Raw genomic sequence first — 17,195 nt, forward strand, 5'->3', positions numbered from 1 at the left:
CACATTAGGCTCCAGAAAATGGGCCATTTCTCAAAAATGGGCAAACTTTTTGACAATTACTCATAAAAACAACCAGCATATTAATCAATAATGAAAAAATCTGCAGTAGCAGCCCTGAGAGACTTTTTTTAAACTAATAATTTATTTTTGATTAAAATATTTTTTCATATTTCTTATATGAAAATTAATGACAGGGTAATCAATAATGACAGTAATCTTGAGTTTATAGTTGCAGCAACGAATTGATTAGTTGTCAACTAATAAATTAACTGCAAAAATTTTGAATTTGATTAATTTTTTAAGGAAAAAACTGTCAAATTTCTCTGATTCCAGCCTCTTAAATGTGATGATTGACAGATTAATCAACACTGAAAATATCTGGGGGACTAGCTTTTCCTTATTTCTTCTAGGGTTTACAGGATAGACAGTGTGACACAGTGTACAAATTATAAATTCCCTGAGGTAAATTGTGATTTGAGATATTGGGCTATACATATATATATATAAAAAAAATCACTTAATTTGACAGTCCTGACTCTTTGAATGTGAAATTTATTTTACTTGTGAGGTACATCAAGAAACTTCACAAATACACCTTTACAGGAGTATTTAGTTTCATTTAATTCACATTAAATGCACAATCTGTTAAATCAGATATTATAGATATACAGCTATAATTTAATCATCTGAATAATAGATCATATAAATTTCTCATTATTCTTAATGCATCTCTAGTATTTCTAAACAACTTTTGCAAATTTTAGAAATGAAAAAGTGACAGATTAATAAATATTGACAATAATCGTTAATTGCACCCTTTATCAGCCACAAAACGGAGCTGCAAACAGCTCTAAATTTAGACATCGACCTGAGTGTAATTAACTCATCCTGGCATCCCTCACCTGTCCACACTGACACACACACACACACACACACACACACACACACACACACACACACACACACACACACACCATCTGCATCACTCCCATTCAACCACTGTTTACACACACTGAGGAGAGCAGACTGCTATTATCCAGCACTAGCAGGTATTGTAGTAAGGCTCTGGTGTCACGCTCAAGGACATGGTGCTTTTCATGCGCGCACACACTTTATCCACGCTGGTTGTTTGAGGGATCAAACCGTGGACCTTCAGGGTTACAGGACAGTGTGCATGCACAGGGCCACGCTGCTGCCCCCTGCAGATATACAGTGAGACACATGACTGAGGATGAAGCCGATGACAGGAGAGGGTTATGAAGAAGGAAAAAACACGATCACTCCTTCACCTCACACATTTATAGTCAATGCATAGATCACTCAGTGAACTGACTCGCACATTGGAGACATACAGGAGAGTCGGTGCACTTTTTTTTTATCGCTCCGGGCAGCCTGCTGGGTGACTGACTGACAGACAGTCAGCATCGTCTGCCTGCCTGCCTGCCTGCCCCTTCCCGCATCGCATGTAACGAAACCAGTAAAATAAAACCAGTAAAATAACCCAGTGGCATCTTTAAAACACCGTGCACATAACACGCACACGAGCGCGCTGGCATGCACTTGATCAACAAACATTTCGCTGCAAATGCCCGCATGTTCGGACAGCGTCAGGCTCAGCTGTTGGACAGTTTCTCCACGTTACCGATTATCACGGACAGTCGGTGCAAAGCAAGAGAAAATAGTTACCCGTCATCTTATTTGCGTGTGTTTGTGCGAGTGCAAAGTGTGCATGCTCTCCTGAAAACTTCCCGATGTACTGTTATCTATTGGAAACACTTCTGTGATCCAGCAGCTTGTGCGTAAACTGTCTCTAAACAGCTCGCGTGATAAGTTTAACAAACCTGCTAAACGTTCATTCATTTCCCAGCAGCTAAATACGTGACAGCTAACATGCTCTTCATCACCGTCATGCACAGGTGAGTAAATCTTTGCTGTCACGGACTAAATGACCATGCACTGTGCCCTCTCCGCACCGTACCGATGCCAATATTGTGTGTGTGCACCGCTGCTGGGAGCCCAAGTCACTACATTTCTGTCCTCTATCGAAATTCAAACCAAATTCAAAGTCCGTTTAAATTATCCGACCGTTAGCAAACACGCAGCGCTAGCTTACCTTGTGGACGTATCTCTCTACCGGATCGATAATTTCTTCTTTACACCATTAACTCTCCGCCATCTTCAGCACTGTTTGTTTAAATGGGAAACACTCCCGAAGCCCAAGAAGCCAGTTCTGTAAGTTGAGGCAACGCGGGTGCTTCTGGGTAACGCAGTTCGTTCGAACGGAGCGCCGCTCTTCCTGCTCCGGCGTCCAACCCGGATGCGGACTACAAGGCAGACTCCACCACCGCAGGGGGGGAGGTTGAGGTGGAGGTGGAGGTGCGGGGGAGGGGGTGGGGGGGCAGGCACTGTCTGTCTAGCAGCCTACAGACGGATGTCAGATCGCGGAGAGATGCCACGGCGTGTATTTTCAGTTAAACTCAGGACCGACTGATTTGCTTGATGGAGCTCCGAGGCTCAGACAGACACTGTTTCCAGAGTTTCTAGCAAAAAGAAGGCGTTTGGCTCAGAGGGGGTGGCACTAAATAAGTAGACAGGCTAAACTTGAGAGCAAATCAGGACGCGAAGGTCTTATCACTGTCTGATAACCATGAGTTGGTCCATTTGGACAAATGAAAGTCTCGTTTATGTGCCAGTGGCGTCCTCTTTACTGTCATCTGGGATTAGCACTAACACTTTAAAGCAGATGTTGTTTTTTAAACCAAAGAATCCTTATACGAGAAATATCTAATATATTTACTGTATATACTGTAAATATAGGCAATTTCAGTTAATTTTTGACAAAAAAGTGATTCTCTAAAAAGTGATTGTATCACTCAGTTGTATACCTGCTTTTGTCTGGATCAAATAGTCATATCTTTAGAGCTGCAACAATTAATCGATTAGCAAATTAATCACAGACTGTTTTTTAAGGAAAAAGTACAAATTCTTTGATTCCAGCTTCTTAAATGTGAATATTCTCTGGTATCTTTACTCAAACAAGGCATCTGAGGATGTTATATTGGGCTCTGGGAAACAGTGATCAACATTTTTCAAAAAGTTCTGACATTTTATGGACCGAACAACTTAATTGATTAGTCAAGAAAATGATCAACAGATTGATCGATAATCAAAATTAATGTCAGAGGAAAGACTAAAAAAAGGTGTAAATGTGGTTCTCTCTGACCTCTCCTGATCTGCGGTTTATTGCTTTTTTTGGTCCTTTGCTCATTTCATTTGTATTTTTGAATCAAACTCTGCTCCCTCTGTCATGATTTCATTTGATTATTTCCCACTTGATCTCTGACAAGAGTGGACCGATCCACTTCAGAGGTTTGGGGGAAGTGGTGGTTGCCTGTTGTCAATTTGGGGAAATCAGATGGGCTGTTCCAGCATTAAGTGGGCTCAGTAAAGAGCACTGTCACATCCCCTGCACCTCTACTTCTCAATGTCTATGCTGGCTTCTCCCCCAAAAATGCTACAGCCAGCAAGTTCTCCTGTAAAATTCCCATTCCAGTCTGGAACATCTGTTTTTGTTTTCCTGTTTCACATTTATTAGAGTTAAAATGAATACTGAATATTTGCCAAATGATTTCATGTCTGTTTATGAGTTGTAGGATATCGTTGATAATCTTTTTGAAGGAGTAGATGTTTATAACAGTTAATCTGAGCAATATGTTAATAGAGTCTGGAAGGCAGTGAAACAGGCTGTGACTGAACTCAGACTCACTAATTTGAAGTGCATTTCACAGATAAACATATCAAGAGAAAGAGTTTCACTCTTAGAGCACACAAAAGCCAAATAAAATATAATTTGGCAAGCTTCATCACTGGCAGGATACTGCAGAATATGACATTTTGTCCACCCACCCTTTTCAGTTTAGCCATACTGAAGATGCTCATCATTTCCTTACTTTTGTTTTTGGTTTTCGTTTTCTTCATTTGTTGTGCAGCTGGTCATTAAAAAAAAAACAAAAAAAACCCTTTACATCTTTGTATTTATCGATCTGGCTTTGGCTTCACTTTTGCAGAGCTGTCATTTCATCCATACAGTCAATGGTTTTAGAACATTATTGTCAGGAGGTGTCACAGTGCAGAGTTTAGAAATCAGTTGGTGCTTTGATGACATTACCATGCAAAAATCATGCCACTGTGACAAAACCAGACTGACGACAATTTCAGCAAATGTCTGCTACACGATTTTCATGCTGCACAGAAATTAATGGAAACCTACAGCTGCATAGAAAGGTTTCTAAAGCTGCACAGCATGCTTCAAAAACGGTCAGAAAGAAAATCACACCTAAAAGGTACAAAACACTGGTATGAGCCTTTAAATTGAATCTATGGATCAAGGCAAATCATTTCTGTGATCATCTTTAAGTGTCCTATTTATAGCCTAATAACTTTTTGTCTGTTCCTTATGATATTTCAATATGGGCTGATTTTTCATGTTATCTATAGCAGTGGTTCTCAAACTTTATGGCTTGTGATTCTTCAATATTGAGCAAGTTAACCTGTGAACGCTGATCAAACAATATATAATTTTATGAGCTATGACCACTTAAAGGAAAGTGTTTTTTTTTTGTTCCTTCTCAGACTTTTGTTTGAATAGGTTTTATGGCCCTGAGGAGCACAAATACGCAACATTTCACAAGAAAAGACTTTTATGATGGAAATTTTATGATATTTGAATCATTCTTTCTTGACTTGTTAATCATATTATTTCATCTCATGGTGTGCCTGTACCACCTTTTGCATTTTATGGAAACAGAAGCAGATTGATTTATTATCAAAATAGTTCATTGTCTGTCTGTAACTAAGTGTTTCATCTCTAATTTATATCTATTTTAGGTTATTTGAATACTTTTGTAACTATTATACTGTAGATTATGCTGCTGTGAGAAATATGCAATGTATGAGTAATGATGCGGTGATACTTTTAGATCAATATTGCAACAATACTGTAGTAGGGATGACTATTGGTGCATTCACAAAATATTAATATTATCAATAATCATCAGCAATGTGGATATAATGTCAAAGTGAGTAAAGGAAAATAGTAGAACAGCTAGAAAAGTGTGGTAGGTTCAAAAAACTACATAATTTTATTGTAATGAAGCCTTTAAAACCAGGAAAAGACAACACTTATACCATATCACAATAAAACAATACCCAGAATCTAAACCTCCAGGGAGTGCTGGGAGGCCTCGGCAAAATACAATATCATTTATAATATATAACATGTATAAATCTTATTTGCTGTGCTCATCTTTCTAATTGCCTGCCAGTCAAAACATCATTGATCATGTCATAAGCTGTCAGTGATGACCTGGACTAACACCTGCCGTCTGCACAAAAGCTGCTCTGCTCCTGAAATCGAGTATTTCCTTACAAAAATGGACACGTTTTCGAAAAAGGAAAAGACGTGAGAAGCAGGCGAGCCCAGCTAACAAAAAGGCTGAGCTGCACAAAATCCAAAGAACACCCGGTTAAGTAAAACTCACAAGTATGATGCAGCATACATAAAGTATGAATTACTGATACACGTAAGAATGAGTGCAAGTGGACTTGTGGTTTTAATCTTACAAACACGAGGCCCCGGTCATTAGCTGATGCTATCTGGGGGGCCTTTGCATGGGAAAGTTTGGTAACCTCTGTCATATCGCAGTATCAATAACGTCAATATATTGCTCACCCCCAGTGATAATATAATATGTGCAGCATATGTGATATGGTAATATTTCATGTAATTTGTTATTAATCATGCAGATATGCAAGTACTCAAAATTCAGATTGGATAGATAAGATTAAACTTTTTTTTCATTGTACAGGAGCACAGGTAGAAAGCCAATGAAATGCAGCTGGCATCTAATCACCTATGCAAAAAAAGAGGGAAATATTATTTACAGATAGGTGCAGGTATAAACTACCACGCTATAACTATGTCGGCAGTATGTGTGTGTGTGTGTGTGTATGTGTACAGTATGTATGTATAATACATCAAATAAGTTGGAAGTTGGCAGAGTTGGCAAGGGAGTGTGTATAAACGGTTGTTTGTATAATATAGACAGAATATGTACAGACAAACATAATTAAGTGCAAAATGAGCAGTGCAAATGTTCAAAGTACTGAGTGTGTCACAGCTTCACATAAGAAATTTTTATGTCAAGGGTGAGAAAAGTTGACATATTTTGGTCTCAACTGATTCACTTTGTGACAGACGTCCTCAGACTCGGGCATTAAAAAATAACATTAACAGCATATCAATTTCTATGGAGCACTTGGGTGAATAAGATGACAGAAAAAGTCTTGAAAATTAATACTGTAGGTCACAATAAAGAAGCTGTTTCTTTGAATGTTGTGATGTTAGAGTATAATGTGTGGCAGTTTGTGTTACAGAGACAAGGAAAAGGGCTGTTTTCTATCAAAAGTCAGTTTTTTTCTTCCTCGTGAAACAGACAAATGCTAAAATGTCACTTCACATCCTGCAGCCTTTTAGCAGGAGCCAGCCTTCTGTGAACGGGGTTTGTTTCACTGGAGGGGCTGTGGCTCCTTCAGGCCACCTATCTCTTATAGATGAAGCCCATATGTGGGCTCCATATGCGAGCTGGCAGGGTCATCGAGGACCGGTGACGTTGGAGCCGGGTGGCCTATGAACTGGGACACGTCGGCACAGCACCCTGACGGCTGCCAAGATATACAAGGCAGGGACAGATAGCACTGAAATCCGTCACTATGGTGATGCCAGGCGGACGAGAGCACAGATAGATGGATAGATACACATACAAAAACACACAGACGCACACACGCCGAGTGAGTGAGGCTCCTGCAGTGTCAATGACAGTGGGAATGAAAGAAGATGAGAACAGGAAGGTGAGAGAGAAGTGAGACAAGATGATGAGATAGTGGAGTTTAGTTTAAGGCAGTTTAAGACGATGCAGAGACAAGATCACAGATAATGACAAATGGTGCCTATTGCCCAAAAAGAGGGGTAGCTGGGAAAACCTATAGGTGTTAAAGAAGCACAAAGTATGAAAAGCAAAAAGAGAAGAAGCAAGTGTGGAGTTGTCAGTGTGATGGAGGAGGAGAGGAAGTGTTAGAGCTCAAAGGAACATAGAGGGAGTGAAAATAAGGTACCAGTTTCACTCAAAAAGTAAGAGAGGGAGAGAAGATGGAGAAGGAGAACAACGTAAGACACTACAGAGAGTAGAAAATGTTGAAATAGGGTTGTGGAGAAGGTTTAAAGCAATTAGCCTCGTGGGTCAGGCATAATTCATCAGGCAAAACTATGAGAATGGCTAAGGAGAAGGAAATGTGATTAGAATATAACTCGGTGAGGGATGCAAAAATATGAATGTTCTTGGAAAGCAAAGCTGACATTACTAAAATCTTAGAAATTAATTTCCTAATAATTCTGAAAAAAAAAATAAGTCAAGCACATTTTAGTATAACCTGAAAACTTTTAAGATAAAACTTTACGAATTGCAAAGGATATTCTTGTGCCAGAGATTGCTCCAAAATTACAGTAACATAGAATAAAAACAGTAGAAAACAGTAGAGTATTGAATATAAAGTGAAATATAAAATATAAAGTGTAAAAGGAGTAAATGCAAAGCAACAGTACCTAATAGAATAGTAATAGAATGAAAGAAGCAAAAAATGTGATGAAATGTAATATTGCACATGATAATGAGTGCAACATTGCACCTGAAATTGAAAAGTAATATTGCTCATCATATTGAAAAATGTAATACAGCAATAAAACTGATAATAATAACAAATTTATCACTTTCATGCATTTGCAATGTGTATGCGTCATGTCACACTGTAACCCTGTAAAACACACATACACTCAGAGACAGTCATGCAGGGATAAGTCCGAGCCAAAGGATTTAGAGACATTTTAAGCCTCCTTTAAAAGAAATTAGAGCACATTTGAGGTCCAATGGCAGACTGAACTGCAAGTATAAAAGCTAAATGCAGGTAAAAGGCTGCAAAGAGAGAAGAGAGAGTGTAGATGATAGTATTGAGTATCATAGTCAGTTTAGATTATATTATTGTGCTGTAGGTGAATGTCAAGGTGAGATGTGCTTTTCTATACTGACTATTTATATCTTTTATGTATGAGTGTAAAATAAACTCACAATGACAGAGGAAAGATACTGTATGTTGGAAAACTGTAACAGTCAAATACTGTAATGCATGAACCCAAGATCACAAAAACATAAACACAGTATAATTACAATTTTACTTTATCTGCTTTCTATTATTAAAGACTCACTGAAAGCTGTATTGCATTTCCCTAAAGTTGAAAACATCAGCAGGGAAATTATTATGTCATTTAACTGAACGCTGAGGTGCTTTTTCAACACCCCCCCAAAAATTTGTTTTTGTTGACCTATAAACTTCTCACAGTAGTGCAGAGGACTATTTTCTGAAGCAAGTTTGACATAGCCGGGCTCGACAAAACCGAAAGCTCCAGTTAGATAGAACAGGTATCACGATCATGATTAACTCAGGTTTTCTTCATTAGGCAAAGTGTGCGTTCCCATAAAACGGGGTGTGCCGACTACTTCAGTCTAGAGGAACAGGTTATTATCATGAAGAGCAAAGAATCTAAAGAAAAAAACTATTGTGGCAAAAAGCAACACTGTTGCTGGCAGAAAATTGTCAACTGTGTAAATATGTAGGATAATATCGTTGAAATAATTTTAGTTTTTGGCCAAATCAAAATTAAATTAATTTTATTTATTTATTGATTGATAATTGTGATAAATGCCAGTACTTCTGATCAATTTTCTAACCTGTGTTCTATTAGCTGCAGTATCAGCCCTGTAAAATGGACCTGACAGCAAATCAGGATCCAGCATAAAAACATTATCCAAAGTGGTCTGTAGCTGCTTCATTCTTTTAGTGTATTCATTATATATGTGTGTAAAATCTTAAGTGTTTTAATATTAAAGTAAATGGGGAAAAAATCAGCATCATCACCTGAATGCCTGTATCTTCCTGCAGGAACACGATCCATCTGTTTGCACTGCGGTAACTGCACGGCCTCATTTGTTGACATTACTAATGTGTGGCTCAACAGGTTGATTGTATATAACATATTCCCTCAGCTGAGAAATGAATTTGTGAAATGGTGGTGCTTTTCAAAAACAATTAATCTGAAACTCTGAGCATAACCTCCTCAAAAGCAGGTTAGGTGTGTAGTATATGTTACCATGGTGATGTAACCAGGTTAAAAGACTTTGTGACATTGAAAACTCTGACTTTAGATTCAGCATATTTCGCTAACTCAAGTGAACACTACTGTCACCATAGAGACTATTTTATAACTGACACTGATATAAATACACTGATCACTGTTTTATCAATGTCTTCTTTTCTATTCATTAAAGGGCTATAACAGTGTTTTTGCATATTTTAGCCACTCAACTACAAAGCCCAAGTTGGCTTTCATTCCATATTAAATGAGAGGAAATAATGGCTGCCTGGAAGGTAGGAAAAAGACTTTCACAATTATAAAACATTACCATATGGTTTGGACAATAGTTGGCAGTAATGTAAAGTGTGTTTGTAATAATTGGGCTAAAAGAGGGCAAAACCACTGGCATGATCCTTAAATAGACATCAGTTACTCTTGGGACTGCCAGCGTAATTGTGGAGTTTCATTCTTAAAAAACTGAGACTCAGTTTTTACCACATGAACGACAAGGCTGTAATAGGATTATTATTGGAATTCAGAGTTGTTTCAGACCTTTGCTTGCAAATAATTTCATTTGAATATATACTTTGGAAATGTGAACAGCCTTTGAGAATAACTGCATGGGTTCTTTTAAGTGGCTGCATTCTGGAGTGAAACACTTTAATTCATTAGGCCTGTTCCTGATAGAGTGAAACAGTGGAGAATTGTTTTTGTACAGCCAGCTGGCTTCAGGTTGCAGCTCCACAATATTTAAAACCACATTATTATGGTACTTATTGTGCATCATTTGGAAAATTCCATAGTGTTGCCCGAGGCTAAAAGAAAACGGAAATGGCAGAAAATGAAATGTAATGTGAAGAAACACAACACACGCACACACCAAACACAGCCTCTCGTACTGTACGAGCACCTCAGTGTGGAGCACAGATACAATAAAACACACTTAGTGCTTAATATCAATCCATTAGATGGTTATGGAGTGGACAGACAATGATCGGGCTTCATTTACCAGCAGACAAACAGTTCATTGTTGAGACTATCCCTCAGTTAGAATTTAGGGGACTGCAGGGAGAGTTGTGGGAAGGTGAGAGGAACAGGGAAGCTGTTTAAGATTCCAAACAGGTAGAGACGAGGCTTCAGGAGGGTAGTGGAACAGCTACGAGCACACACACACACACACACGCACACGCACACACACGCACACATGCACACAGATGTGAGACATGGAGAGAGAAAAGAGGCAGCCCATATGTGGAAAATGCTGCATGCTCGTACGCAGAGCTGAAATGATTAGTCGATTATTCAGTTTGTTGATTCATCAAGTTGACTGACAGAGAATTTATCAGCGACTTCTTCTTGTAATTGATTAATTGTTCAAGTAATTATTCAAGCAAAAATATCAAAATACCAAAACAAGCTATCTGACGACATCAACTTGAGCATATTTCACTATTTTGTGACATTTTATTGGCCAAATGATTTATAGAGGAAATATTGGTAGATAAATCAATTATTTAATCATTTTTCTGTGCAGCCCTATTTGCATGTACCATGTATGTGAATGTATACACTATGAATAATGATTCTGGGGAGTTATAACTTCCCTTTTCGCTACTCACAAAAACAAATGTTATACACACAATCTGTGCATATATCTATACAGTAGATTGGTTGAATAAATAATAAGACATAAAAATAAAAATAAAACAAATTATTTTACATAGAAGACTGCTGAGGATGAAGTAAGCAGTCACACAGCCTGAGGGAAAAGGCCGCTCTTTAGTCTGGTGTTAGAGCAGCAGATACTTCTGTATCTCTTGTCAAACTGCGGCATTACATTTACATTTACAAAATATAATTTCCCCCCTTTAAACCAAAAAAAACTTAACAATATTCATACTTTCATACTAAGTTGTTTACATGGCTAATGAAAATGAATATTCCACTATATTCCCATTTACATATCATGTATATTATGGAAGTGTGGAACAGTGGGAACCGCTTGAGCCATTTTTTCTCCTTCCAACCAAAAAATGTGGGCTTTTCTTTTGCGCATGCATCGCCACCCCAGCTGGGCAAACTGTTGGCTGGTTGGTTTGTTTACAGCGAACAGAGCTGACCCTAAACAGACTGGAGGCTGTGTGTTGCAAACTGCAGTAAAACCCCCATTTGAGACTTATATTCTGAATGCACTGTATTCAGTCCAAAGAATGATTAATAACCTGATTAATAAAGGTGTATCCCACATGTCTTAATTGGAAAAGGCTATATTCAGGATAAAGCCTAATTTTATTTTCAGGATATCCAAATGGAATATGCTGTTTACTTGACCTGTATCAAACTCTGAATATTACATATATAATGTAGATATATAATTTATATTATATATATTCTGAATAGTAGTGGAAAATTAGTGTACATGTAAACATAGTTATTGATGCTGCTGGGTACATGGGTACCAATGATGTTCTGGTCAGTTTTAATCACCTGCTGCAGAGTCCCTCTCCCACAGCACAGGGCTTACATCAGGGTGATCTTTGAAAACATGGCAGCTTGTAACAATGGTTAGTCAAGCACCCAGTTGGCTGGTGACAGCACATCACACACACCTACATATATAGGAACCTGCCTGAAGACAGAGGTTTAGAGGTGACCTCGACTAATGTAGGCACAGTTTGAAGTCAGCTTATTAGCGCTCACATGGACACATAATGTATAACATTTCATTTAAAATGGAGAGAAACTGCACAGGAGTAATCGAGAAAAACAAGCAGGTCTGGTCATAAATAAAGGAAGAAAAATTAAACCTGAGGGAAATGCCATACATTTATGAATCCAGCACATGGCCCAGTCCCATTTACATTTCCCTCTGCCTCCAATCATCCTATGTAAAATCAATATATGAGTGAGCAGACAAAGAAAAAAAAACGGGGCAGATTTAGAATCACTGTTTGGAAATCCTCAGTTGATGAAAAAGTTGCTGTTTTGAAAAACAAACCCCACAAAGGTGGAGGAATAAGTGAGAGGGGAGGATGGAGCGTGGCGCTGTGTGTTTATCGCCACCGTGGAAGAGTGCACAAACCGAGTGTTACCGAGAGAGTTCAGGCGATGGAGGAACAGATGAGACTGTATAAACACACGTGACCCTGCCAGTGCTGTCAGCTGTCCCAGTTGCGGCGGAGCCGTGTGTGTGTGTGTGTGTGTGTGTGTGTGTGTGTGTGTGTGTGAGCATGCACATGTCTGTAGGTGTGTAAAGACTCATGTTCCATATGCACAGCTTGTTATGACACAGCTGCATGTTCACATTCACACAGAAAACATTCCACACAGTCTACAGAACATGCATAAATCATATTCATGCTCCCTCCACATTTTTGTTGATTTCCATGAACATGTGAACGCTTGAGGCAAAAGTGGCACGTGTTGACTCCATATCTGAGGTCTTCACTGGCTCACTCTGACACTGCAATATGCCACATGGTGTCATAGGCAGCAAAGACTGACCACAATAGTACAAAAGCTCTCATAAACATAATGCTTATATGTAGGGCAGTTTATTAATTGCAAAACTTGTGCAAGTGGGCTTAGACCAAATTCAAGCTGTAATCAATCTAGATTTGAGAGCACACAGGGACAGATTTGGAAGCGTGAAACAAGTGCTGAGTCCAAAATCCTGATTTTATGTTCACTCAGTTCAACATGTGCTCTCATAGTTTTCCCCAGCAATTTTGGCAAAGTCTAAGTTTTTATGAACTTGAGAAGAGACTTGATAAGAAATCAGTTTCTGGATAAGCTTTATAAAGACACATCTATATGCTGGCTCTAAAAACTCATATCTGTCTATTTCACTGTTGTGTCTGGAGACACTGATAAAGACGATGGACTGCACTGTGAGGTAACATTAGGCTACTGAGAGTGGAGCCACACCAGAAACTGATGTGACTGGGTCTTTAAAGGGACAGTTCACGACAGAATCAAAAATACATGTGCCAAAAATACACCTGTGGTGCTATTCATCCATCTAGATTTTTTTGGTGTGAGTTGCAGAGTTTTGGAGATAGATAAATCATGACCTGGTCACTCAAGACAATCCACATGACTTGTTGTGTGCAGACTCTATTTCTAGTAGAGAGAAAGTAGTTCTGGTAGGTTCTAAAATAATTCTGGTTGATTCTACTACAGAAAGAGAGGAGTTCTTCTCCAACTCCAAAATTCTGCAACTCACAACTAAAAAAATCTCGAAAGATAAATTTAGCACCATAGGCCAGGGGGATGTTTAGGGTGAACTGTCCCTTTAAGAAATGTATCTGAGCAAAGTTCATCTGCACATATTCACAGATGATGCTAGCAGCTTGGTGACATACTGACTGTTCACAGAGTTCACACGGTGAACTACCATAGATGGTGAGCTAATGGCTAACATCTCTGCATGACAGGAACATGCTAACGCTAGTCACCATGGATGTATTTAATGCGAGATACGGCGTCACATCTCAGCCTTGCTTCCAAATTTTCCCAGTGGCCACTTGCGGTATTGCAGCAAAACATTTACAGATGGCCCATAAAGCTTTTCCTGCATAAGCCACCATTATAAAAGAGACATCTGTAAAACTGTTGACAGGAAACAGTGAAGTGCAAAGACGGACAATGAAGACTCTTTCTATCATGAATTTTTGATCTATGAAGTTTTTATATTTGTGAAACTCTCTTTGAGCCCAGAAAAGTGATGATGTCATCACAATGCAAAGTCTGAATAATTATGTGGCCTATACGCTAGCGGTGCAGCTCTTACTGGACTGAATAATTGGTATCTTTGGGTCTGGTGTTTAAAGGTACAGTGTGAGAGATTTACAGGGATTTTTTTTTGGCAGAATATGACATATGTTTTCTTTAGTTTATAATCTCCTGAAAATGAGAATCGTTCTGTTTCAGCTACCTTAGAATGAGGTGTTTATAGGCGTCTAGGCGTCTACAGGTGGCTCTTCAAGCTAACGAGCTTGCTAAAACTGACAGTTTGATAGCTTGGTTAGCTTTGTTGCCGGCAGGAGAGTAAGTTCAAACAATTTATCAAAAAGATGTGTTTGTACAATGAACTCCAGTCTCATAACCTTCAAACCATTTCTCTTTTGTGTAGTAGGTTATACTTTGACGGAGGAAATTAAATAAAACTGGATGGTTTACAGCTAATTGGCCAATTTGGCTCTTCGCCCACTCAAAAGTCAGCACTGTCAGGACAGCTTGCAGTTGGTCAATTGAGTGAATTTACCTGTCAGAAGTTAAACTTAACTATCATAGTAAACACACTGCACTTTAGTGACAGTTCCATCAACGTGAATTTATTTCACTGTGAAGTTGCTGTTTTAAATGCTGGCGTGACTTGGCCACAACACTTAGACATCAGTTTCAAATCCATTGGATTTTAATTCCTTGGACTGGACACAAACTTCCAAAACTGAAAGTGTGCAACAGGATACGAAGGAAACGAAGCCCTACGTCTTCACTTGTAACAGCATTTCTTTTACAGATCAAAACATCTGTTGCACTCAACTCTGTCTCTGCTTAATATCAGAACTTGTTCTGTGCTTATAAATCTGTCCCTGTGCTTCCGCAAATCTTGACTTGAAGACTGATTTCCATTTAAATCTGCTTTATGCCCTTTCAATTGTTTTGCTATTAACGAATCTCCACACATAAGCAGTCATTTTTAGTCTTTTAAGTTTTTTGTCTCCAGCTGTTATTTTTTCCATTTGCCTTTCCCCCATCAAGAAGTTACATCAAGAAGTATTTTGCTTTTTACAAAGCTGCCACTAAATAAGAGTTTGCTCTAAATGCACTGTCTGATTAAATGACTGAAATGGAATGTCTGATTAAAACAGACAAATGTAAACATGCATAAAGTAAATGGTCAAAAGCTTGACACTGAATAAAGTGGCTGTGGGGAAATTTAATGACGGGTGATGCTGGACAAAAATATACAGACTAACATCACTTTTTCCAGTCATTTACACACGTAGAAATAAGGGTTCCAAAAGGGTTCTCTCTGAGGAGCTGAGGTTCTACCCAGGTTTGTCAAGGGTTCTTTGCAAGATTAACAATGGAATTAAGAACCCTTTTCATTCAAAGAACCTTTTTTTGGAAGAAACAGTTCTTGAAGGATTGTTGAAATCACTTTCATCAATGGTACCATTATAAAACATGAAAAACAAAAAGGTTCTTGATAGAACCCCCTTTGTGGGCTCTAGATAAAACCTTTGGAATATGTAAATGTTCTCAGTAGAACCCCCCTGGTGGGTTGTAGATAAAATCCTTGGAATATAAAAATATTCCAAGTAGAACTCTCTGAGTATTTTCTACTAAAAAAAAATCTTAGAATATTAAAAGATTCTAAATAGAACCCTCTCAGCATCTTCTAGACAGAACCCTTGAATTACAAAAAGGTTCTCAGCAGAACCCTCTGGGTAGGTTCTGGTCCGCACCATTAGAAGTTGAAACGGTTCTGGATAAAACACCCAGAGGGGGTTCTGGGTGAAATCATTACACCACAGAACAGCTCTCTGTAGAACCTCTCATTGGGTGTCCTGGGTGAAACTGTTGTCTCTTTATTTCACTTCTCGTCTCTTTACTTGTACCACTTAGGCTCTAATTTGAATTTGCCGGCTCTGATGGACACTGATAGGACGCTGCTCTCCTCTTCTCTTTCCTCCATTATTCTGCTCAGCTCTACTGTAAATCACAGCACTCTGCTCAACATTGCTCTCCGTCTGTTTCTCTTCCTCTCGCTTCCTTTACCATTTTGTCTTCGCTCCCGTCTGCTTTTCATTCCCATGCCTCTGATCTGTCCAGATGTTTCCACCCAGTCCACACTCTGCCCTTCACTGGTCTACACCTGCTCTATCGCTCACCTCTCAAACACTCCCCTCTCGTCTGCTCGCTCACAAATAGCTGTGAGGTCGTGAACGTCTCAGATCTCCATCATGCTTCATGGATCACTGCGAGTAAACCTGGCTGGGTGAGCAGCTGCTGCCCAATTTGCTCATTTGAGACAATCAATGAAAATAACACAGAGGGACTACAATACTTCTAAGAGATTACGTGTGCACGCACGCGCGCACACACACACACACACACACACACACACACACGTGCCCCAGTCCTGCTAATTGTGGGCTATTAGTCTGCAAGTCTGGGATTGCATGTCTTATTAAATACAGAATTTCAAATGAGCTTCGTTAAATAAGAAAGTACTCCCCTTTTAATGAAGCTAATTTATATGGAAATTACACATAATACTGACGATTCAGCGAGAGATTTATCCTCATTGGATGAAGGGGAGGAATTGACGAAAAAAAGAGCGGGATGGTGATTTTTTTTCCTTTTTTTTCTTTAGCAGATCCCTGTTGCTGGACTCTTTCTGCAAGTTTGCTTTTGAAGCAAAACCCTCAGCGGGTTCAGGTCATGTATGTTTGGGTTGAGGGATACAGCCATCAGTGTGTGTGTGTGTGTGTGTGTGTGTGTGTGTGTGTGTGTGTGTGTGTGTGATGGAGAGCGTGTGTGTGAACTCCTGTCCTTGTGCTGACCCTGCAGAGCTCCAGCCTGCCTCTGTGGTTCCCACTGATCCATCATGCTGTCTGATTGCCCAGAGAAAAGCCATTACTCTGAAACAACACAACACATTAGCAGTGAGCTGCAGGTGTCTCTTCTCGCCGTTGTGCTCGTTCCTCACCATCCATGTTCAGGGTTGGTAAGGTTACCTTAAGATGTAGTCTTAAGGTAAGTTATTAATTATCTGTTCAAATGTAGTCAGTAACCTAATACAGGTATTAAGTAAGGTCCCATCGTGGTCCACCAGACCGCCTCCCCATTGTTAACCACATAGACCAACTGCTAACGTTACCTACACAGACTAACCGCTAATGTGAACATCACATACCCACCGCTAACATTAGCAACA

The 17,195-nt window shown here is 39.1% G+C and overlaps 1 protein-coding gene across 1 annotated transcript in view; it reads right to left on the reverse strand.

The window, feature by feature from the left end:
• Positions 1 to 2,233, reverse strand: part of LOC146324987 (nuclear receptor coactivator 3-like) — a 94,535-nt gene extending 92,302 nt beyond the window's left edge. The window contains exon 1 of the mRNA XM_084720686.1: positions 2,114 to 2,233. The gene's annotated coding sequence lies outside the window, so the exon portion shown is untranslated. The remainder of the gene's footprint in view (positions 1 to 2,113) is intronic.
• Positions 2,234 to 17,195: the final 14,962 nt, after the last annotated feature.

The sequence above is a fragment of the Lutjanus erythropterus genome, chromosome 6 (assembly GCF_056507025.1).
Source record: "Lutjanus erythropterus isolate fLutEry1 chromosome 6, fLutEry1.hap2, whole genome shotgun sequence".
NCBI classification, from domain to species: Eukaryota; Metazoa; Chordata; class Actinopteri; order Lutjaniformes; family Lutjanidae; genus Lutjanus; species Lutjanus erythropterus.